The sequence below is a fragment of the Mus musculus genome, chromosome 13 (assembly GCF_000001635.26).
Source record: "Mus musculus strain C57BL/6J chromosome 13, GRCm38.p6 C57BL/6J".
Taxonomy (NCBI): Eukaryota; Metazoa; Chordata; class Mammalia; order Rodentia; family Muridae; genus Mus; species Mus musculus.
This window is the reverse complement of record NC_000079.6, coordinates 39,912,606-39,936,933: the sequence shown is the minus strand read 5'-3', so window position 1 is coordinate 39,936,933 and position 24,328 is coordinate 39,912,606. Positions and strand designations below refer to the sequence as shown.

The 24,328-nt window shown below is 39.6% G+C and overlaps 1 long non-coding RNA gene across 1 annotated transcript; it reads left to right on the top strand.

The window, feature by feature from the left end:
* Positions 1-13,722: 13,722 nt before the first annotated feature.
* Positions 13,723-24,068, top strand: Gm40924. Its single transcript, XR_873275.1, has 3 exons — positions 13,723-13,797; positions 14,715-14,809; positions 23,982-24,068. It is a non-coding gene; the product is annotated as a predicted gene, 40924 (long non-coding RNA).
* The last annotated feature ends 260 nt before the right edge of the window (positions 24,069-24,328 follow it).

Below are 24,328 nucleotides of genomic sequence, written 5' to 3'. Positions count from 1 at the left end.
TACTCGCTCTAGTGTTTGAAATCTCAACTAAAGCAGTCGGTGAAAGGAAGAAGTGAACAGGATACAAAGAGGAATAGAAGATCCAAGTATATCTGAGGATGATACAACCATATGTGTAAAGCAGTCTAAGTGGGAAACCAGAAGATCCAATCTGACAACGACTTCTAGCAATGCTGTAGCATGCCGGATCAATACATAAATTACATTAACCAACAACAAATTTGATGAGAAAGAAGCCAGAAAATGTTGTCATATCAATAAAATAACCCAAGAATAAAGCTAATGAATATGTGAACAGCATATGGTTATTATAGTAACTTATAATAGTTGGGGACCTCTAGAACAACAGTTGGGATGTCATATTGGCTATTATGAATAGACTGACTAGTAGGCTTTCTTCACTCTATGAGACCAAGAACCTGATAGCTGCTCAGTTCATAACGCAGATGCCTCTCAAGTCCAGGCTGCTGCTGAAGACCTGCACAGCCATCGCTCTTTGGTCCACCTTGGAAGGGCAAAGTGACTTCTGATGTCAGCAAGGAATGTCACGAGCAAGCAAGATTAACAGCAGCCAACTGCAAGATAACCAACAGGGAAGATTAACTTATCAGCTGAACATAAATACAAGCAGGCAACAACAACAAAAAAAAACTAAACCCTTTTCTTCTTGGATTTCTTCTCTTTTTTATTATTTTGTAATTATATTTTTATGTTTTGAGAAATTTATGTATGCCTATGTGTTTTCAAGAGATCTGTGTCCTTACCTACCCCCAACTCCTCCCTTATTCCCCCTCCCACTGATCCCTTCCAATTCCCTGGATTTGTTTTGTTTTATACCCAGTGAATCCACTTAGTGCTGCTGGTGTGTGTCTGTGTACAGGACCATCTACTGAATCATTGGTAGTCTCTCAGGTCCTCTGACTTCTGCACAGGTACATGTATAAGCCCATGCTTTCATGTATGCATGTGCGTGCACACACGCGCGCGCGCGCACACACACACACACACACACACACACACACACACACAAAATGTGAAAGTATAGAGAATTTAAAGAATTGAATAATATAATTTATAGCCTAATGAGTAGAATTTAGGATTACCATGCTAAGTAAAATAAGCTATATTCAGACACATTAAATCTTTTATTTTCTCTCATACCTGAAAAAAAAAAAACAGGAAAAACGTTGTGAAAGTAAGAGAGGACCTATTAAAGGATTGTAAGGGAGAAGTGGAAAGAAAAAGAAAGGGAAGTTAGAGTCCTAGGGGTGAGCACAACCACATGGTGTTATAGGTGTTTATATGCACACGTGTCTATGCATATGAAAACATCATAACAAACCTTCTATTCTGTGTAATTAATCTGCATAGTATAAACTTTTACAATGTCAAATGGGATCTTCAAATATTGAACGTGCCACCATTTTGTATACTCTCACTTCTAATCAAACTATTTGCAATTAGTACCTTCTGGCAAAAGGAGAATCAGTTTTCTCCAGCGACAGATTTCAGCCACAATCCTGGGCTCATGCCAAGAAGTAGTTGGCCAACACAAAATGAACTCCAGTTTTCTGTTGTGTCTGGGGAGGGGGTAGGGTGGGGTGGGATTTTGCTTTGTGTAGTTTTGCTTTAGAACTTTTTGTTATTTCTAATTTCATTTTTAATATGACAAATGCTGAAGGTCTCAAATTGGGTGTATTATTTTCACTTCATCTTTTTCTTCTTCTTCTTTTTCTTTTTCTTTTTCTTCTTCTTCTTTTTCTTTTTCTTTTCTTTTCTTTTTTTTTTTTTGGGGGGGGGGGAGAGGGGCTCTTTTGCTTTCCTGTCAGATTAGCTCGATTCTATAGCTCAAAGACTTATCACTTCTCTGTGTAATGCCGATACCTTTGACTTTCAGAAAAGTTGTTTTGTTGTTGTTGTTATTGTTTTCCCAATAGTCTAAGGCATTTGGAGCCAAAATTATCTTCAGGTTGTTTGACTTTGGGTCAGGTACTTTACCACTGTATTTAAATTTTCTCTCCACATTGAAAAGTATTGATAATATATAAATCTTTGGGTTATGATAATAAATGAATACATGCAAAGATCTTAGAATAGCTATTGATAGAAAGCATGCCTCTTCTGTCAGCACTTATCATCCCTTTATTGTTGAAAATTTTGTCTATGCCATTACTAAGTCTCCTTAATCTTGAATCATTTATGCATATTTTTATTTGAGATATCAATATCGATCTCCAATTCAGTCACAAAATTGATCTATACATTTTATTACAATAGTACACTACTATGGTAATTCATCTTTTCTTTCACTTGTTCTTAGACTATTCACAACTCTATGGTTTATTTGTTAGTGTGACAGTGTTGGCTTTGCTCATCTACTTAATGCCAACTCATCCCATTCAAAAATTCTCTTATTCTAGCCATCGTTAGGATCTGGAACCAGGCCAAGTGACAGAATCAGATTCTCTCAGTTACTGTGACACCCAGAAGGTCATATCCCCTGTGAGCGAGCTAAACATTCAGCTTTTCTTATGCCCAGGAATAAAGACTGAACTTCAGGGTTGGATAGGTGGCTCTACAGTTAGGAGCACTGGCTGATTTGTAGAGGACACAGGTTTAGTTTCCAGCACTCACCTGGAAGCTCACAATCTTCTGATACTCCATTTCCAGGGGACTTAGGGTTCTCTTCTCGTCCCCTCTTCTGGGGATGTATGTGGTACACAGACAAACATCCAGACAAAATAATAATATACATTAAATGATAATAATAAATAATAATAACAGTAATTATTTCTTAAAGTAAACTACACTTGGTCTCTTGACTTAGGATTTCCTGAAATCCTGACTCTTCTGCCTAGATTTTTGTTTTTCATACTGTGAAGGTAATTTTTCTTTTAATTTTATACTTGGAGAGTATTTTCTCTCCTCTTCCATTACATCTTCCTCGTCTTCTTTCTTCTTTATATTTTATATGTATTTATGCACTGGTTGCTGGCTGGCCATGCCACTGCACAGAGGTGAACATTAAAAGACAATCAGTTCTTGGGGTCAAACGCAGGTCATCAGGCTTGGTAGCAATGTCTTTACCCACCGCGCCATTTGCCAGCCTTAGTATCGACCTTCTTTCAAGGAACGAAATCCTCAGTTGCCACTATCTGTATTAAACATCTCTTCACTACTATTTTCTTTTTTGTCTCTCTTACCTAGATATATTCTCTTCTATCTTGGGCATGCCCTAGTAGTTCGTCTGTGATTGTTTCTATCTACCATTGGTTATGCTCAAAGGCCAGGAGGCGTCTTACAGTTGACCTTCCCAATGTAATTTAGTTTTGCTTTTGGAAGCAGTCAGCATTCTGTATCTGTGGTTTATTCTTTTCAGATTAAAACCAAATGTGGATTTAAAATACTCAAAAATAAAAAAAAAATCTGTCTCTATTGAGCATATGCCAATTTTTATTGCTATTATTTCCTAAACAATAGACTATAACAACCTTATTATTTAATTTATATTACTATTAGCAACTACTGACACAGCCTCCACTGTATCAAGTATTACAAGGAATAGTGCAGACACCAAGTTGCTACATAAACCTCCAATTGATTTATATGAAGCCCACCATTTCATTAACATCACGGACTTTATTATCCACAACGTGTCCTGGAACTCATACATTTTGAGGATTTCGAGGGGCATCAGTAATTTGATTATGTTGTCATGTTTAAATAGCCAGTATTTCTTTTGCTTTTTTTTTTTTTTTTGATGTGACAAATAGGCGTGTGCACCAAGGCTCACACATGCACACACTGTGCACATAGCCCTGAACACTGGTTGCCTCTCTAGTCTCAGAAGGGTAAACGTCACAGGATGTAAATGCAACATTAACAAATCCTGCCTATATTGCCCCATAGGGTTGGAATCATACTACAGTTGGTCTTTGTGTACAGGTGCCATAGAGAAGTTCATGAAAAGTTTTATAAAACACTTCTCAAGGAGAATTCACAATCAGCTCATTGGTGGGACCCTCATCCTGAAGGATCTAAAACAACTAATGATTGATCTCAAGCCCCAAATGGCTATGGCTCTTCATTTTGGGAATCCTAATCCTCCTCCTAGATTTTGACTCTAATTTGCTATGAATGTGAACTAGTCTGTTTTCAAAAGTTTTAAAGGTTCAACATGTTAGACTATTAGCTTTGAGAAGTGGCCAAACAGCAGTGCTTTCAAGTGAGTGAATTGGGTTTGAAAACCACAGTTCCCACTGTCAGACAAAAGTTAGAAATGTACTGTGACTTCTGAAAAGACTTAACCTTTAATGTTTGCACGGTGTTTAAACAAGAACAGAGTACTGAAAGGGAACAATGGTATTGGAGAGTCTACCCAATAGGATGTATACCAAAGCTAAAATTGTAGAGAAAACCAGATTTGCATCGTTTTCTGATTATTTATCTCTGTCATAGAAAAGAGGTTGGCAATAATGTTTGGATTGCATCTTGGGTCCCACAAGTATTGATCCTGAAGTGGTCAGCTCTGCCCTCTAGAATGTAACAGTGAATACTTACAGGCTAGAAACCTAACACATGCATTGCATGAAGAAATATCTTTGACTTCATTTCAGGTCAGAGAAAACATCTAAGAAATGTTTTGTGGAAAGTATTTCTTGGCATATGTTTTATTCATGGTGTATTCTTGGGAACTCTTGAGGCTCCACACTAGAAAATTAGTATGATTATGAAAATCTTGCGAAACTTTCATTCAATGTTCAAATCTTAGATAATGTCAACTATTTATGCTGTGAGAAACTCTGAAAATGTGACAATGTACAGAGGTTTTCATGACACCTTTTTACTTGTTCACCCTCAAATGTTACAAGGTGAAGACAAAGGGGGAATTCAAAAGATAGTATTGTGTAACACATTCATTGAGACATAAATAATCCATTCCAAAAGAAACTAATTAAGGTCTTTAATACAACCCTCAAAATATCTAATAAAACTGGTAGCATTCTGTATATTTAATTCCAGTGAACCAATTCAGAAAACTTCTACTTAAAAGACCATCTGTCAAACTGAACCACCCAGACAGCATGTTCTTTATCCTAAAAATATGCTTACAGATATGAAATGTGCTTTGAGGATCAAGTAACCATAATTCTTCTCAAATGCTTGTTTCATGTTATAGGGTAACAACTGACTATGAGTCTCTTGTGATCTGGTCAACAACTCATCTCTTCTTGTCCTGTAACTAACTCCAATAAAGCTGGTAGATTCAAAATAAGAAAAAAAAAAGAAAAAAAAAAAAAAAAGAAAAGAAAACTCCACGGGACCTCTCCCTGCCTAGAAACAGAAGGTCATAAAGAATATAGGCACCCCTTCCCTCTGGAAAGGACGGGCTAATTACATTCCTCAGACCACAGGGAGGCGGGGCCAACCAGGGGAGCTGGTAGGCCCATTTGGAAACCGTTGGCCACCTACCTCATTCCCTATAGACCAATCAGTTTAAAAGTCACACTGTTCTGCCAATCATATTGTGCCTAATGACGGTGGCCCTGACAACTTTATAAAGGCTCCCTGGATGGGCTGCACAGGGTCACTCTCTCTCTCTCTGTGAAGGGTAACCCCAGCATACTGGATTAAATAAAATTCCTCTTGCTTTTTTATCCATTCCAGCTCCACGTGGTTCACTTAGGGGGTCCTCGGTAAGCTAAAGCTCGACAGAGTCTTACAATCCTTCTCCCAAAAGTGACTATTTACCTAGGACACCCAGTTCAGAGTTGTCTTAGATTTCACTAGAGAGGTCTATTGAAGGAATAAGACAGTAGGCCAAAATGACCAGAAGGTGATTCCTTTGTGGAGAACAGTGAAGAGAGTTCTCTAACATCAACTCTTAGGATCACTGTAGAGTTTCTTTATTTCTTTTTTTTTCAATTTTTTTATTACATATTTTCTTCATTTACATTTCAAATGCTATCCCGAAAGTCCCCTATACCTACCCCCCCCCCTCACGACCTGTTCCCCTACCTACCCACTCCCACTTCTTGGACCTGGTGTTCCCCTGTACTAGGGCATATAAAGTTTGCAAGACCAAGGGGCCTCTCTTCCCAATGATGGCCAACTAGGCCATCTTCTGATACATATTCAGCCAGAGACATGAGCTCTGGGGATACTGGTTAGTTCTTATTGTTGTTCCATCTATTGGGTTCCATCTATTGGGTAGTTTCTCTAGCTCCTCCACTGGGGGCCCTGTGTTCCATCCAATAGATGACTGTAAGCATCTACTTCTGTGTTTGCCAGGCACTGGCATAGCCTCACACGAGACAGCTATATCAGGGTCCTTTCAGCAAAATCTTGCTGGCATGTGCAATAGTGTCTGCAGTTGGTGGCTGATTATGGGATGGATCCCCAGGGTGGGATAGTCTCTGAATGGTCCATCCTTTTGTCTTACCTCCAAACTTTGACTGTGGAGTTTCTTATTGAGCACAGCATTTTAAGTTCAGTCTGGAAGGAAAAAGAAGCAGATGGGGTCTATGTGAAGGGGACGTAGTCTCTCCATGCTGGCAAAGAGGAAAGGCATAGAGAGAGGAGAAAGAGAGAGACAGAGACAGAGAGAGAGACAGAGAGACCCATGAAATACCTGTCAGAATCTCTCTCTCTCTCTCCCTCTCCCTCTCCCTCTCCCTCTCCCTCTCCCTCTCCCTCTCCCTCTCCCTCTCCCTCTCCCTCTCCCTCTCCCTCTCCCTCTCCCTCTCTCTCTCTCTCTCTCTCTCTCTCTCTCTCTCTCTCTCACACACACACACACACACACACACACACACACACGGTAAGAAGGGGTTAATGGGCATCTTACTATACAGACCTAGGCTGGAAAACCACAAGAAAATTTAAAATTTTCTTCAATGATTGAAACTTCAATCATTATATAGAGGCAATCTGGTTAAACAGGTAACAGAGTCTAATTTTATCAGTTACCTGTATTCAATCAATCAATCAATCAATCAGTCATCAAACAAACTAAAACCCAGAGCCATTGCTTCATCTAAGGATGGGGAAAATATCCTCCCTGTGGAAAGATGCAAAAAAACAAATTATAGTTCTGTAAGGTTAGCCCCATGGCTTTTGGAGCAGCATTTGTACAGCACAATGGGGTTAACAGGAACACTACCTCATGAAGTGGCCGAGGAACCAGAGAGAGCATAGGCATCAAAACACTTGGCTTCATTCGCATACTCTCTGTTAAGTCAGACTGAAAGTACTCCTTGTTAAATTCCACATTTTTTTCTGTCCTAACATTTTGCAGGACTCAATTGAAAACCCAAAGAGGAAAGGAAAATATTGAGGTGACTCAGAAATAGGACATTTCAATGATTCATTCATTATCTCCATCACATAGAAATGCTGATGAGGTAGGTGCAGCCTGCAGTCATGATGCAGGCACCTTACTCAATGATGCTAAGTAGCCTGCCTGTTAGTCTCCAGGATGGAGAAATCACCACAAAAGCCACCATCCTAGACATAAGAAACCAGTTTGTCTCCTCAGTCTTCTGTTTAATTATTCAGTTAATAAAAAAAAATCTTGATTTGTTTTGCTATTCAAATTTCTAGGTGAGTATCAGAACCTGTAGATATATATAGACCTGTTAGAAAAAAAATCACCGTGTCCAGTTAAAATAATTTTCCCTCAAAGTGACAATCTTTCTGATGACTATTATGAATATGTATTTTCTAAGATTATGAGCACTATTCTCATAAATACCACTTTTTTAAAAAAATATAAAGTCAAGGGGGTGGAATATATGCAGAGCAATAATGATCTATGGCTGTTCACTCCCCTAGAAGTATAAACTGTCCACCTCTTCCATCCAGCAAGCTGTACCAAGGAGCTGACAGGGAAAGCCATCTATTCTAGGGAAAACACCAGTCATTTTTACACGTGGCCGTCCTCCATTATTGAAATATAAGTAGCCTGAAAGCTCCGATAGTTGGAACAGTTCCAGTTGGACCCACTCTGATCCGAAAGGATCATGCGGAACTTGACTGCTGCATTTATTTAATCCCTGTGATTCATCTGCTTGCTACCTAGCACCTGTTTGGTGATCAGCGAATCTTTCCCCTGAGCAAGTTGAGACATTAAAAGTCTGGGCCGTGCATTTGAACACACCCAAGGTACAATGCGTTTCTGCTGAGTCATGTTCTCAAACAGGGGTGGGGGGATGGGAGGTATGCTTTATTTTACTACCTTATTTAGAGGAAATAGAGACTATAGGTAAATTTAAGTTAAATAGATTGTAAAACAAGAAGGATAATACAAATGCCCTAGATAAGCCAGAGAAATTCTTTTAAATACGAATTTCTGGACACCCAAATGCCTGGAGGGACCATTATTCTGAGCAAGTCTTTAGATTTTGTTCTCTGCAATTGCATCCTTGCATCATAGATCTGAGCTGTTTCTAAAAACAGCAAGGCTTTTCTTTTCAATGCCTGTTACTGCCTGATCTAGAAAAATCATATTTTTATTCCGCCTCTAATTATAGTCAGAACAAGCCACACACAGGACACTTGCTTTAATTTTTATTTTTCAGTCTGTTTGTCTCTGTTTGCTAATAGGGATTAGATCTCAGAAATCGATGCTCTATAAGCACATGACTGTCTAGCTATGTTCCCAGGCCATTTTTCACTGTTTCTTTGGAGACAGGTTCTTACTAAGTTGCCTAGACTGCCTTTGAATTCATACTGTAGGCCAGCGAACCCTTGATGTTGCTTCAACCTCCAGAGTAGATAGATGAGTTTTCAGGCCCAATAGGATTGGGGTAGTTTCAATAACCTGTCTCCTTACAATTTTTCTATACAGAATCAGATGGTTCCTAACTTACTATGATTGGATCTAGAATTTTTTTAAACCTTTATGTCTATGTGAAAATGATGCATTTTCATTAGAACATCTACCTGGAATCCTGATTCCCCACCCCAACCCCCAGGCTGGAGACAGCTAGTTCGTCCTACTCTTATGCTGTCACTCCAATGACAGCTCCAGCCACATGCCCATGAGGGGCACAAGCACCATTGTGAAATACCAAGCAGAAACTTTATAATCACCAACCACATCAAAATTCAAATTTAAGACTCAGATAGGCGGTGATGGTGGTATGTACCTTTCATCCCAGTACTCAGGAGGCAGAAGCAGGTGGACCTCTATGAGTTCAGGGCCTGGTCTACACAGCTAGTTCCAGGACAGCCAGGTCTATACAAAGAAACCCTGTCTCAAAAAACAAAAACAAAAATTCAAATTTAAGACTCAATAGAGAGTGCTGGGAATCCATTTACTCAAGTGCTCCCTTATTTGCTTATTCATCCTCTCATTCACAGATTATCAACTTAGTGTTGGTGCAGTGGTTCTAGTCAGACCATGTATGCATCCCTCAGGTACAATGGTGGTTGACAACACAAAGATCACACTACAGGCTAATTGGCATATGAAAATGGATATTAAAAAAATACAACCTAAAAAAAACAGAAACAAGTGAGGATTCTTGAGTTGACATTTTAGGCTTAGGGAGAGCCAATTTAAGGCCTGCTCTAGCTAGTCTAGAATGGCAACATTGACAGAAAAGGTCCACACTTCCTCTGGAGGACTTGGAAAACAAACGCAAGAGGCAAACAGCCCAGTTCTCAGTTGCAGGAGTAAAGGACACAAAGGGGAAGGAGAAAAAGGAGAGAGAGGAGACGATGTATCCAAGTCTTTGAGTTTACACACCCGGATTCCTTGAGTCAGGAGCTGATCACAGCAGATTAAAGATTGCCAGGTGGATCGAAGACCAGTTTCCCTTTTGGGTACGGTGTCTCTTAGGAATGCTGACCTACAGAAGAAAGAGCACAGGGAGGAGACAAAACTGTACACCATTCTGCAACCTCAGCTCACAGGTGGATGTGGGGCTCCCAGGTGCCCATACAAAATCTGTTGGCCAACAGGAGCCCCAGTTGTGGTCAACACCCCTGTTGGCAACAAGGGATGAAGCCACTCTCTCACACCAATATTGTTTATGTGGCCTTGGTCTCTATTTTAAGCTACTCTGTTTGTGTCACATCCCTAACACTAGGGATGTGCCACATGTCTGTAATTTCTAATAAAGAACTGCTTATAATTGCCATTGACAACTCTATGCTGTTTTAATTAACCAACATGGGCAGGACTATGGCGATGGGTCACATTGCTTTAAAGATTTGAGAATGTTAGTAGTACGGCGTATCATTTTAATTGTTAACTGATTTCATATCGTAACGCAAAGAACCCCTAGCATGAAGCATAAGAAATGGTCCAAAGTGACCAAAGGATCGCTGGGGTTAGTAAAGTAATAGTTCTTACAGTCAAGCAGAAGGATATTATATTTCTTCAAATGTCAATGTGCATTGAGTAGCTTGGTTTTTGTTTTGCTGTAGTTTGGGCTACTAAAGGCTGGGAATCTCAGATAGAGCTCTCTGAGATATAAAAGTCAAAAGCCAGCCTTGTGCTAAGGTGCAGTGGTAAGTACCTAGGAAGGGTATAACAGGGACACAGGCTACAAAGAGGGGGAAAAGCTAGAAAAAAACCATTATTTTCTTCAAGTCTTGTAATAGCTTAGACATATCTTACTAAATATGACAATGTTAAATTAATTTTACCTCGGTTTCTGTCTTTTATTCTTGTATTTTTATACTATAGTAATCAGGAAGTTCACACATATGTTGACCCGTGGTTGTGGTTCACATTTCATTTCTCATAAATAATACTGAGCTAGACTAGAAGGAAAGAGAAAGTCTCTGCCAACAACAACAAAAAAAGTTCATTGTAGATTTCTTCTTTATTACTATAGGTTTTGTGACAAATGACTGTTAGGCTCATATATAATATATATGTGTCAGTCATCTGTGAGGCTATAAACATACATATGAATAGTCACATATATTTCAAATCCAAAGTGCTTTACATAGGCTGAGTATTTCTAATCCAAAATTATGAAAGCCACTATCCTCCAATGTCAGAAACTTCTTAGGAACTGACATGATACTAAAGGGAAAATTCCACCTCCATTAAAATTCTTGTTATAGCTAATTTAAAAGACTGTAAGTAATTTCACAGAGGCTATATATTTAAGATACACATGAAGATGAAACCTACATAAACTCATGCTTAGATTTACACTTCCAAATATCTCATTAGGTGCATGTAAACATTCCAGCATATGGAAAAAACCCCTAATCTAAAGTCTTTCAGTTTAGGGATGCTCAACCAATATGGAATGTGGAAGAGACAATAAGAACTAAATAAAGAACAGCAACAACCACAGCAATAATAAACGAAATAAAATGCCCAGCAGACAAAGAACCACTGATTTCAATTCAGAAAGCAGGACATTTATCAGTCATCCCTACGAATCTGTCTTTGGATAACACGTTCCATTGTTCAACATGTAGCTTTGTTCTAGACACCGGGTTTATAGATATGTTTCATAAACATGCCAATACACCACCCAGATTGAAGTGCAGGCAAATATATCATCAACGCCACCTTCTCAGATAGGAATCACTGCTTTGCACCCTGAGGTATGCCCTCTCCAATGAACAGTTATGTGTCTAGGACTAATAAGGAACCTTAGACCACTAAAGGTTGACCTGAAATGAACTCCTTCATCAAGTCAAAATGTCTAGAAGAAAGACTTACTATGGTCATCCCTGGGAAAATCACTAGTTTATAAGATTAAGGGTAAGAGTAAACTTTAAAAACAAAACAAAACAATACAAAACAAAAAAACCAGGTCTCAAGGTCAGAAGGTCTTCTTACACATCAAACTTTGGAAGTTTGGGGATGGTTAGAGTGGAAGAGAAGATACCTAAGGTGCACCTAAATTCCAGACTCAGGGCACTGGGGCGCTAAGAACTCCTCCTACCTTCTCCACAACCACACCTCTGCCACCATCAAGTTGCTGCTTGTTGGAAAGGTTCTTTGTATCAGTAGAGCTTGGGAACCTGTTGTGAAGGCTCAAGACAATCCTCCAGAAAGTCCAGAAAACACGCGCCTGGGTTTTCCTCTATGCTGTGGGGTTTATGATTTCCAACACATTGTGAAGTTCAACTGTGTCCTTTCGTCCTCTCAGGTACCTGTATTTGTCAACTGTCCCTCGCCCTTTACGTCATATGAGAGCCAAGTATGTGAAGAGAAGCAAAATCCCCTTCTTCCTTCCAGAGTGATGAGAAAAGTTATTCATGAGCCTAATTTTAACACAGCATTTAAAGGTATTTTGCATAAATTCTTGGCATTTGAACTTCAAAGCCAGCGTTTCCAAGAAACCTTTCCTAGTCATTGCTTTTAAAGGGCAGATTTCCTAATTCGGCCAATCCCACCTATCCTCCAGGTGTGGCTCTGGGTGGAGAGACAGACGACACACCCTGTTGCATTCACTCTGAGCAGCTCACAACTGCCTGTTTAACTCCAACTTCAAGAGATCCAATGTTCTTCCTCCAAACACATATAGCATGCGCAAGCACAGGGTGAACATGTGCTCTTAACTGTCCCCTCCCCACCCCAATACACACACACACAGAGTTTAAAATAAATCTTTGAGAAAAATTTATTGAACAGCTAATACATCTCAGGCACCATACTAAGCACAATATATCTAATTTAACTCTCCTCACTGGCCTAAGAGAGAGAGAGAGAGAGAGAGTAATATCATTTTATGAATTAGGATTTGTGAGCTTAGATATCATGCACTAGGTAATGGTGTGATGGAGCCCTGAGACTGTCAGACTCTGAACATGTTTGACTTCGTTGTTCATTTTGCACTTTCTTCCGTGAACATTTTAATTCAGACTGTGTAAACGTGGATCCAGATGTAATACCATCCAAGATCCTAAATCCTAGCAGAGCGAAAACTACTGCTCCTTCCCAACTTTTAAAGCTTGGTTTAAGGGGTCTTTCTTTATTCTGGTGTGTGTGTGTGTGTGTGTGTGTGTGTGTGTGTGTGTTTCTAAATCACAAATGCAGAGATATTCAACTTAAGAGGGAAAGGGGTGGCTGATAGGTTCATCTGGATTATGCACAGACTTGAGCTGCTGCCGGGATGAGTCCATCCGAGTGGATTCTGCACAGCCAGTTACAGGCCATGTGCACAGTGGCTCCTGAGATGGGGGCTATCCCTAAATGAGATAGCTGAGCATGTAAGTACAATAAACAACGGAGGCTAAGGGAACACTGAGTTATCTCAGGTATATTTTTCATATAAAGTGGGGGTTGAAGGTGTGAGCATGCAGATATACCGGGTTAAACAGAACATTATTAAAATCAATTGAATTGCTTTCTCTCTACTCCATGTTGTAGCGTAAGCTCCAGGAAGATTTGTCTTTTTGTATTTCTTCCTATTGGCTAGTGCTGGTATAGTCTAACATGAAAATCAGACGGCTGTGACAGAAAGCGGTGCCAGACGAACGTCTTAAACTCACAAAACAAGCGTTTATTTTCTCCTATGTGGAAAGCACTCTGCAAAGCATGGGAACAGAAAGAAGGGGCTGGGGGGACGGGAAGTCATCAAAGGGAACCAGCCATATGAGTCATGGGGCGGAAGTGATGAGCCAGGAGGGTGGAAGCGATGAAACCAAGGAGTTGGCAGCCTTCCACTTGCAAGTTGTTACATTTAAACCTTAGAGTGACTAGCAAAAACAGTTCAGCCAGCCCCCACTACACTAGCTCCCAGACACAGGGTGAAGTGAACCAGAGTCCCAAACCTGCCTGACTGCGATGCTGCTTGGACCAAAGTTTTGAGTGTATCTGTAAGCTGAACTTAAGTGCTTGTTTTACTAAAGAGCAGTGTTTGGACCATTCTTCCCAGTTCGGGGCTCACTAACACCTTAGAACTTTCTATATTAGATGACAAAGAATCTCCAGGCTATGAAGAGAGCCAGCTTCTGACCTCAGACCTTCTTTCTCTTTTTGGAAAAGGGAGGGACGGAGCACGGGAGCAGTTTGGTATTTGACCGAATCCTTCCCAATTATCATGCATGTGTATATAATAAAATTAATTCTGTGTGTCTGCATCAGGGCCTGGGGCAAGAAGCGTACAATCAGCTTTGTATGTATAATACATCACAGCGTTGTTCATGAATAATACAAATGCATCGAGCAGATACTAGTGAGAGAGGATGTTTGTCTTTGCATGGAATCGAAGTGAACATGTAATATTGTGATAATATATATTTGATGAATTCAGGTCTGACTTGTCTTTGCCATACTCTGCTAATTCCCCGACAAGGCTTGCCACAATAATTGAGTTTCCAATAACATTATGATTATTTCCACATGATAATTTAATTGTGGGTATTTTTTAATATTGTAATATTGTAGATTTGTGATTATTATGCATTTGCATGCAGATTTTCATGGTGACTTGGAGCACATCCCTACATTTATAACTTAATTTTATATATTATTGCATATATATTTGGGGATGAACTCATTAATGCAAATAAAAAAATGGAGGTCTGTTTAGTCGCTCAGCTTTCATTATAAATGGCTGAGAGCCTTGCTCATTTTTTATAACAGTCTTAACAATACTGTGAATAAACCCAACAGAACCTTAATTCAAGAATGGATTCATTAAAAAGAATGGTAATAGCTATGATAATTACAAATTGTAGCATATTTGTTCAACCTAATTGCTATATAAGATACTATATATTATTCTATACAGAATGCAAAAGTTCCACGTGTGGGTTCCATTGACTGTGTCCTCCGAGCTGTTTGCTGTGAAGGAGGTAGAGATGGTGACTCACAAATGCATCCCTGGTAAGTAATGGAATACTTAAAGAAAACACAATCTTAGCGAGACTCATGCTGTGCATCCTGAGAAGCAGAAATGCACACCCAGGTACAGAAACTCACTCCACCCAAAAGCTCACGCCAGAGTTTAAGGTAGAAAAATCGAGGATAATATATTTTTTTAAAAAAAGTGTTATTCCTGGGCATATATCCAGAAGATGTTCCAACTGGTAAGAAGGACACATGCTCCACTATGTTCATAGCAGCCTTATTTATAATAGCCAGAAGCTGGAAAGAACCCAGATGCCCCTCAACAGAGGAATGGATACAGAAAATGTGGTACATTTACACAATGGAGCACTACTTAGCTATTGAAAAGAATGAATTTATGAAATCCCTAGGCAAATGGATGGACCTGGAGGGCATCATCCTGAGTGAGGTAACCCAATCACAAGAGAACTCACATGATATGTATTCACTGATAAGTGGATATTAGCCCAGAAACTTAGAATACCCAAGATGCAAGATACAATTTGCAAAACACATGAAACTCAAGGAGAAAGAAGACCAAAGTGTAGACACTTTGACCTTCTTAGAATTGGGAACAAAACACCCATGGAAGGAGTTATAGAGACACAGTTTGGAGCTGAGGCAAAAGGATGAACCATCTAGAGACTGCCATATCCAGAGATCCATCCCATAATCAGCTTCCAAAAGCTGACACCATTGCACACACTAGCAAGATTTTGCTGAAAAGACTCAGATACAGCTGTCTCTTGTGAGGCTATGCTGGGGCCTAGCAAACACAGAAGTGGATGCTTACAGTCAGCTATTGGATGGATCACAGCGCCCCCAATGGAGGAGCTAGAGAAAGTACCCAAGGAGCTAAAGGGGTCTGTAACCCTATAGGTGGAACAACAATATGAACTAACCAGTACCCCACAGAGCTCATGCCCCTCTCGCTGCATATGTATCAGAAGATGGCCTAGTTAGCCATCATTGGAAAAAGAGGCCCATTGGTCGTACAAACTTTATATGCCTCAGTACAGGGGAATGCCAGGGCCAAGAAGAGGGAGTGGGTGGGTAGGGGAATGGGGGGAAGGGTATGGGGGACTTTTGGGATAGCATTGGAAATGTAAATGAAGAAAATACCTAATTAAAAAAAAAGTGTTATTACCGAAGTGTACTGGTAAGTGATTCCTTGAGGAAAAAACAATTTCAAAAAAAAAAGTATCCTCAAATTTGATCTTAAAGACAAATATCTAAAAATCAATGAATATGAAATAAATAATTATGTGGTAATAATTTGAAGGGATGGAACTAGTATCAGTTTGAAAGCTTTTTGTAAGATGGAAGACTAAAGTCATGTCAAGATCTGAAGAAACACAAGAATAAAACATTGACAACAGACACAAAGAATTATGGGCAATACATCATATTTTTACATAGTGTTAATTTTAAAGATCAAGAGAAGCAGAGATTGCTTTTGGTGGAACTAATTTTGCTTTTATTCTATTTTACCTACCCATGCACTTAAATTGAGAAAAGGGATTTAAACTATCATTGACACAATGGCAGAATCAGAATGATTAAATTACCCTTGTTGGGCTCAGGATACATTATTTAGCATAATTTAGACTTTTTCCCATTGTAATATCAATTTTATCTCAACTTATCAAAATCCAAATGGTGAGTGGCAACACTATATAATGTTTGACATTCATTTATTTTAATTGTTATTTGGTGTTCAAATTCTTCAGGCATTTAAAAATTGATGCTAAGCAGAATCATGACTCAATCACTATTGGTGATCCAAGGTTTCTAAGAAAGCACCCATCGGAAGGACCCGTAATGCTGAATGAAGGCAGGTTGTAGTATAGAGGTTGGCAGGATACAGCAAGGTAACATCCAGGAATTCTCCAAATCTAGGAATCTCAGTTGAATACTCTTGGGGTTGGGCATAGCTCAATGTCAAGGTTCTTGTCTAGCAAATACAAGTCTCTAGACTTGGACCCCAACAGCCTAGGAAAAAGACCAGAATTCTGTTGAATATTCTCCTAGTGTACAGAGTTATGGGGACAAAGAAGCAAGGAGATGATGTGTTCATAGATTTAACAAGGCCACTATAATTAATGAAAAGAAGACATCCTTAAAGCCAAATAAATCATACACAGTTTAAATTTCTATGAGATTTCTATCTTGGTTTCCTTTCCAGTTGCTATGATAAAATATCCTAACAAAGGGAGCTGGAAGGGAGAAAGGATTTATAAGGCTCATAGGCAGAGATCACAGCCTGTTATTGTGAGGAACACAAGGCAGCAACTGGTCACACCCACAGTCAAGAGTGGGTAGAGGATATATGATGTCAGTCTACCACTCAGCTCACTTTCCATACCCTTACACAGTCCATGACTCACACCCTGCTACTGTAGCTGCCCACTGTGGACTGGGCCTTCCCAAATCAGTTAATCTAACCTAAACCTTCCCCTACAAAAGTGTCCACAGACAATACTTCTTTAAGAAATGCCCCCTCCACCTAATGGAGAGTCTCTTGCTGGAAGATTCAAGATTATGTCAAAGTGACAATGAAGCCAGCTGTCTCACAGTCCTCCCATCAAACTGGGCACAACATAGCTTACAGAACTATGGTAAGAATTAGAGCTAAGAATTCTGACGGCAAAATGGTTTAAGGTTTGGCATCTGAAGGACAACACAGGTATAAAAAATGTAGTGGCTAACTAAATGCCTACAAAGGTGCTAGATTCTGTTTCTGAGTAGTCACATCCTCATCTCTAAAGGATAAAGGAGAAAGTTCCAGTACACAATGGTGAGTGCATGCATGTTCAAGGTCTTGCAGGCCTTTGGACATAGAGATAGGGTTCAGAGCCAGATACTTGCCTCTGCAGCTCTCTGCATGAAACAAGTTATAGTATTAATTTGTGTGGTAGAACTGCCTCTACTCTGCCATCAGAGAGAAGGAGTGTACACTCCTAGATTTTATTATGTTGATCATGAATTGACTTAAGACAGCCAAAGCTTAGAATTTACAATAAGAGATAGGGTCTAAGCTGAATTATTCTTGGTGAATGGTTCTCCAGGGAGCATGTTGGAACCATTGGCGCCACTTGGGAACTTGTTAGAAATGTATGTTTTTAGGGATCCTCACAAACCGATCAACTTGGGACCTGTAAAGTCCAAGCCAAGCAATCTGTATTAACAAGCTCTCACCTTGATCTTAAGGCTGTGCTGGGTAATAAGGAATGAATCCTTGTGGCACAGCAAGACCTGTACTTTAGGGAGATCACTTGTTGCTTATGTAAGCCAGGAAATGTTCAAGAAGGGTGTTTGAACTTGAAGATGAGAAATCCTAGGTGAATCCAGGGCATCCTACAAGTATGTCATAGCAGAGACAGAAATGGTATTGAGAATTAAGATGCTGTAGTTGGAACATCTGTGCATTGTCATTGTCCCAACATTATCTTGGGTGAAATTAGAAGCTGAAAGCACTGGGAATCAATGGGAATACAGGGGTAGAGCTGAGCCCTACTCACTGGGACTGGACCCTCCAGAGAAGTGTTCAGATTCAGCCATCATGTGAAAACCCAGTAAACATGGACCAGGCAATCTGCCTTCACCAAACTATAAAGTCTTCCATGCGTTTATCTTAGTTGTCTCAGTTTGTATAACTACCAGCCATTGATTCCAGTTCAAAATCACCCTGCCCATCATGTTTTGCTACAGCAGTGTACTTGAGCTTAAAACCATGGCACCCAGCTGAGGATGGGAAGTGTTAGAGGGTACCAGTGAAGGAGACAAAAACATCACTCTCTTGGAAGTTAGGTGGAGATGGATCCTTTGAGCAAAAGCAAAAGAAAAGAAAGAAGCGGAGAACATGGCCAACCCTTGAGCCATAGGTGGAGCAGTTGTCTCAGTTCTTCCCAACTTGGTTGTCCATTATGCGTTTATCATTTTTGTCTCAAACAACCTTTCCAATCGGCAATGTTTAATATTTTTTCAAAAATAAAAAGTTGAATGGTTTTGATCTTTCTTAAGCATTAGTGATTCAATTTCCCCACTTTTTCTACCTAAGGGGTAAGATGTAGAGAGCTTGAAGAGAGCCTGTAGACAGCTGTGTCCTGTGCTACTATCTTGCTGAAGGCCGGAGAAAGAGCTTGGTCTAGGGAGATTGCAGGAAAAGAGCTTGGCTTATCTGTGTTCTTTATCTTTTACTGGATTAGACACTGGGGACTTCTAATCCAGGAAAAGATAGCGAACACAAACAGTTCTTCTCTGTTCCTTTTCAGTAAAATGAGGGTGAGAATACTTGGACTCACCTGAGATAATGGAAGAAAAGCTTAAGGACAAGTCCAAGTTTCTACTGTCAGGCACTTTTAATATTTGTTTCAATTAATTGTTGTTGCTGTTGTTGTTGTGGTGGTGGTGGTTATTGTTGTTTTGAACCAATAATGAAATCAAGAGAGCCTGCACAAGGAGAACGTAATTGCTGAGCTAGATCACTGGGCATTGCTAGAAGATAGTTTTACTTCTTTGCCAGCCTTTCCCTGAGGCTGCTAGAGTATGTCTAAGTTTTCCTCATGTGAATAGACTAATGAGAAAAGCAGGAGGTGGCTCAATCCTTTTTTTGAAATCCTTAGCTTTAGGGACTAGAGTGATGGTTCTGTGGTTAAGGGAGTTGTTGCTTCTAGAAGACTGGAGCTTAGTTTCAGTACCTGCATTGAACAGCTTATAACTTCCTGGAACTCTAGCTCAAAAATATCCCATGATGCCCTCTTCTGGATCCCATAGACACATGCACTTGTGTAGCACATATATGCAAGCACATACACATAAAATGAATACGTAAACCTTAGGGCACTAGAGAGATGGCTCAGCAGTGAAGACCACTTGATGCTCTTTTAGAAGTCCTGGAAAGTCCATTTCCAAAAACCCTTTGGGTGGCTCACAAACCATCTATAACTCCAGTTCCAGAAGATGAGATCCTGTCTTCTGGTCTCTAAAGGCATCAGGACACATGTGGTACATGCACACATACCTTAACACATACACATTTAAAAAAAAAAACTTCTTAAAAAGTGTTAGTTCTAGGAAGAGTATAGGGAAACTAACTGGTATAGGACCTCACCTCTCTCAGCCAGTACTCTTACTAGTGTTTGTCTGCATGGACAACCTTGAGTAGGATTCTAAATGCTTTCTCTCAGAAGGAAAAAGCCCAATGCAAGAAAATTTATAGTGTTTGAGGAAAGTCACATATTTCAAAATGAATTCTTCTATATCTCACACTTTTATCATAGATACTCCCAACGTCCAAATATTTATTCAATTAGCCTAACACAGGATGTCAATATGCACTCTTTAATCTGCAATAAATACACATGAAAAATTACATAAAATATGTCAGTAGTCCCCCTAGTAAAAAAAGCCATCAAACTAAAAAAACTAAATAGTGCAATTATCACTTAGAAATACCAGCCCTTAGTCCCCATGTCTAATGTCATTTCACCTGGTATGGAATATCCTTATTAACTTTCATACTTAGCTTTACTGGAAGTTAACATTGTTCTTTCCCTATGCTTGTATTTTGATGAGTCAAAGATTTCCATGCACATATTCTAGGGGATAATTGATGTCCACCAGTGACTGGATAGTCAAGAAAGAGTAGCAGGACCCCTTTGTTTCCCTAGATACCATCTACCAACCGGGAAAGCAAAAGGTATTGGTTTTGTGGTTGCTATAAAGCCACTCTTCATAAAGCATTGGGATTATAGTTTCTTTCAAATTCTATAAGTTCCTTAAGAAAGAGTTTATGCCAAAAATTATATTTAACCTCTGATTACAAAATTCTGATTCCTTCCCTTTTTGTTTTAATTTCCCTTTTGTTTTTCAAATCCTGTGGTAAGATTTGTGTCTTTGTAGTGGGTCCTTGGAAGAGCAATCTTTCGTTCACACTTTAGTCCATCCATCCGTGACAGAGAAATGTTTTGTGAATAACGACCGGATAAACTTTGTTCCGGTATAAGTAGCTGGTGATTAATCCCAATGAAATGCCCTAACAACTTATAGTTGATTTTCAAAGCAGAGGAAAAATAAGTAGAAGCGTCCCGTGTTTTGTTTATGGATACCAAGGTTCCATTTGTTCTTATTAGTGGGAACAATGATACCCTCCCATGGTGTGCTGGTGATGCATGCTTCTTGCCACCTCAGTTCCTTTATGCAGAGCAAGAGCATGAGGAAGTGAACAGAATTGCAGGGACCTCCCATGGGGGGTTCAACAGGCAAGGGAGTTTTTCACCTCTCCGTGGGGAGCAAATCTGTAAGGCTGGAATGTGTGAGGAATGGTTCCCTGTACCTGGGCCAATCAGATTTCCTGAATAATTGCTCGACATTCCATTTGCCTTACTACAGTGTGTATCATTTTAATTTCCTTCAGGTAATTATATGATGGATCTCTCCTGCACACCCAGGCACTCATTTTTCCCCCTTCCATGCAACAGCTATAAACAAAGACTGTGTACTTCAAGAGGTAAAAACAAAAGTGTAGGACTCAAAACCTATGAAACAAGTTTAATTCAATTGAATGTATTTCCCGTGCCTCCTTATCTCCAGTGGCTTCCTGTTGGGAAGGGATGCACTCTGCAAAAAGTCACAAACTGGAGATAAAAGGAAGACATCTTCACTGGGAGATCACATTCCAACTATATTTTTACCCATTGATTTTTTTTTTTTGAATGTGTGGCTTTTGCCAGAGAAAGACCCTCTTTGTGTACATTTATATTTTAAGGGCCATGTGATGGCAGAGCCATCCTGAAGGTTCCCCCTTTTTTTTTCCCCAAGGAATTTGCTTCTTGCCCAAATTCTGTGAAGCCAGACAACCAGAGAGTCACGATGTCTGTAGAATGCCAGTTACACTTCTTAACGCATAATTTTCCCATGAGTTTTTCTCTTGGGCATACAAGGATTTGTTAAAGGATCTTTGTTTGCTAACAGAGAGGACTTCTTCCATTTGGAAGAAATTGGCAATAAGTGTCTAAGCACGGGAAAGTCATGGAATAAGAAGGGCAACAGATCGCTCCTGTGAGGCCATTATCGTGGTCGGCACAACAAACAGCATCCAGACGTGTACTATTTGCCTGCACATATCACACGGACTTAGGTCGAGCAAGTTTCCTCGGTCCTGTCTTTCAAATCTGCTATTTACCAAGGGTAATGAGACTACATTTCCTCCAAAACTCCCACCCAAAGGATGAAGCCCCGCTCCTCTGTTTTTCCTTTCACTGAAGAACATACCAGTTAAATCTAGTTACAGGACACTTACATCGTGTTTGCACAATATAAACTGTCATTTTAAAAATTAAAAAAAAAAATATATATATATATATATATATATATGTGTGTGTGTGTGTGTGTGTGTGTGTGTGTATCATGGAAATCCCATTAAAATTAAGCAATATTGAGAGGTATTTGCCCAAGATCTACCTTCTTCTGAGTTCAGATTTTCTGAGGGTAACAGTTCGATTCTTACCTGAGTTCTGTTGCATTCTATTCCATGGGATAAATACTCACTGTAATTAAGTCCCTTTTACCATCTAAAAAGTCAGATGACACCAGCTCTGAATCTTCCTTTGGGCTGTAAGCCAGTTTGAAAGTATGAACAGAGAAGAGACGAACGTAGATGCTCAGAAGATGCAATTCTCCATATTGCTGTGGAGATATGCATTCTCACCCTTTGCTTTTTCCTATGCATATGTATTTTTAGTTACGTTAGTTACATATAGTCTGGAATCTAAATGATGTCAGTATTTCCTATTAGATCTCTTAGCTATATTTGTAAAATCCTTTTAACAATAATTTTCAACTTCTTAATATTTGACTGTATTACAATTTTGGTTTCCAACTGTAAGCTTATTCATCTTAGGATTCAAAATTGCCTATCCAGTTCCTCCGGGGTGAGTAGCAGTCAGTTGGAAGTCAGAGCTGGCCACCTAGCATCTTTATTTTTACTAGTTTTGAGGTTCATCACTGGAGAATTTCTCTATTTCTGTTGATCTTTGGTATAATAAATTCATAACTCACATACAAACTATGATTGTCAAATTGAATTGAATCAGTATGGTCTGGAGAAAGGTTACAACCACTTCCATATAGCCCCCAACATCCAAAGCAAAGCAGAGGGACCTCAAATGGAAATGCTCTGTAAAGAAGGCAATTAATTGACAGAAAAAAAGATATGATCCATTCAAAAGGGAAAATGTGTGCTAATGACTCATTTGATAAGGAGCATGAAATCAGCAAATACCAACAATCAGGAAAATAACCATCAAAACCATAATGAAATATCATCTCACCTTGGAACAGCCATAAAAAGGAGGGAGAAAATAATACACATTTCAGAGGTATGGAAGGGGAAACACTATTACATATTCTTCCTGGGAGTAGAAACATATATAACCATGGTGGTAAACTGTGGCGATTCCTTAAAATTCTAGAAATAGAACTGTAGTGCCACTTAGAAAGCCAGCATTCATCAGATATCTAGCCACCAACGATGCCAGCATGAGGGTGAGGGAGGTCTGCCTCGTCACAGTACCGCAATCATAGAAGCTGAGATCATGAATCAACCTAAGGATCTGGCTGCCGGTACATAAAGAATATGGGACCTATACAACAGAATAGTATTCAGCTATTAAAAATAAGAGTCTGTCCTTTTCCATAGCATGGGTAGATCTGGAGCTCATTATGTTATATGAAATAAGACAGGTTAAAAAAAAAAGCAAATACTATTTGTTTTCATGTATATGTATATGTATGTAGATATATATTTCACAAAATAGAAAACAAGAGCATGATTCCAGAGACCAAAAAGTGTGTGAAGAAGAGAGACGCAATTATCACACATCAGCAACTCTCTTCTTAGGATTTTGATGGGTCTAGATGGGATCATGGTTTCTGAATGAGAGCTACATTGTGTGTGTGTGTGTGTGTGTGTGTGTGTGTGTGTGTGTGTGTGTGTGTGTGTGTGTCTAAACATATATGCAGGTACTTATGTGTGTACATGTATATGTGAACAGGTATATGTGTGTACATGTATGTGTATACATTACTGGAGGCCAAAGGCTAACTGACCTAAAGTGTCATTCATTCCATAATGACTGCCTGCCTGCCTATCTTTGATTTTTTTCAGACAGAGTCTGTCACCAGCCTGGAAATCACCAAGTAGAAGCTGGCTGATCAGCTAGTCCCAGGACTCTTCCCATCTCCACCTCCGAACGCCACCATGACTGGCTTTCTTACATAGGTCGTGGGAATGGAACTCAGCTTCTCAAGCTCACACTACTGAGCTATGTCTGCCTGAGAGAGAGGCACTTTGCAGTCTAGATTTTCTCCTTAAATCTCTTGCTATGTATATAGGGGATGAGCATTGCTTAGGGGGACATAAGGTTTTGTTAATGGTGAATTATCCCGGAATAAACGTTGGCTCTTGTTTATCCAGAAGGACATACACTCTCAGAGTACATAGGAGAGTGACCA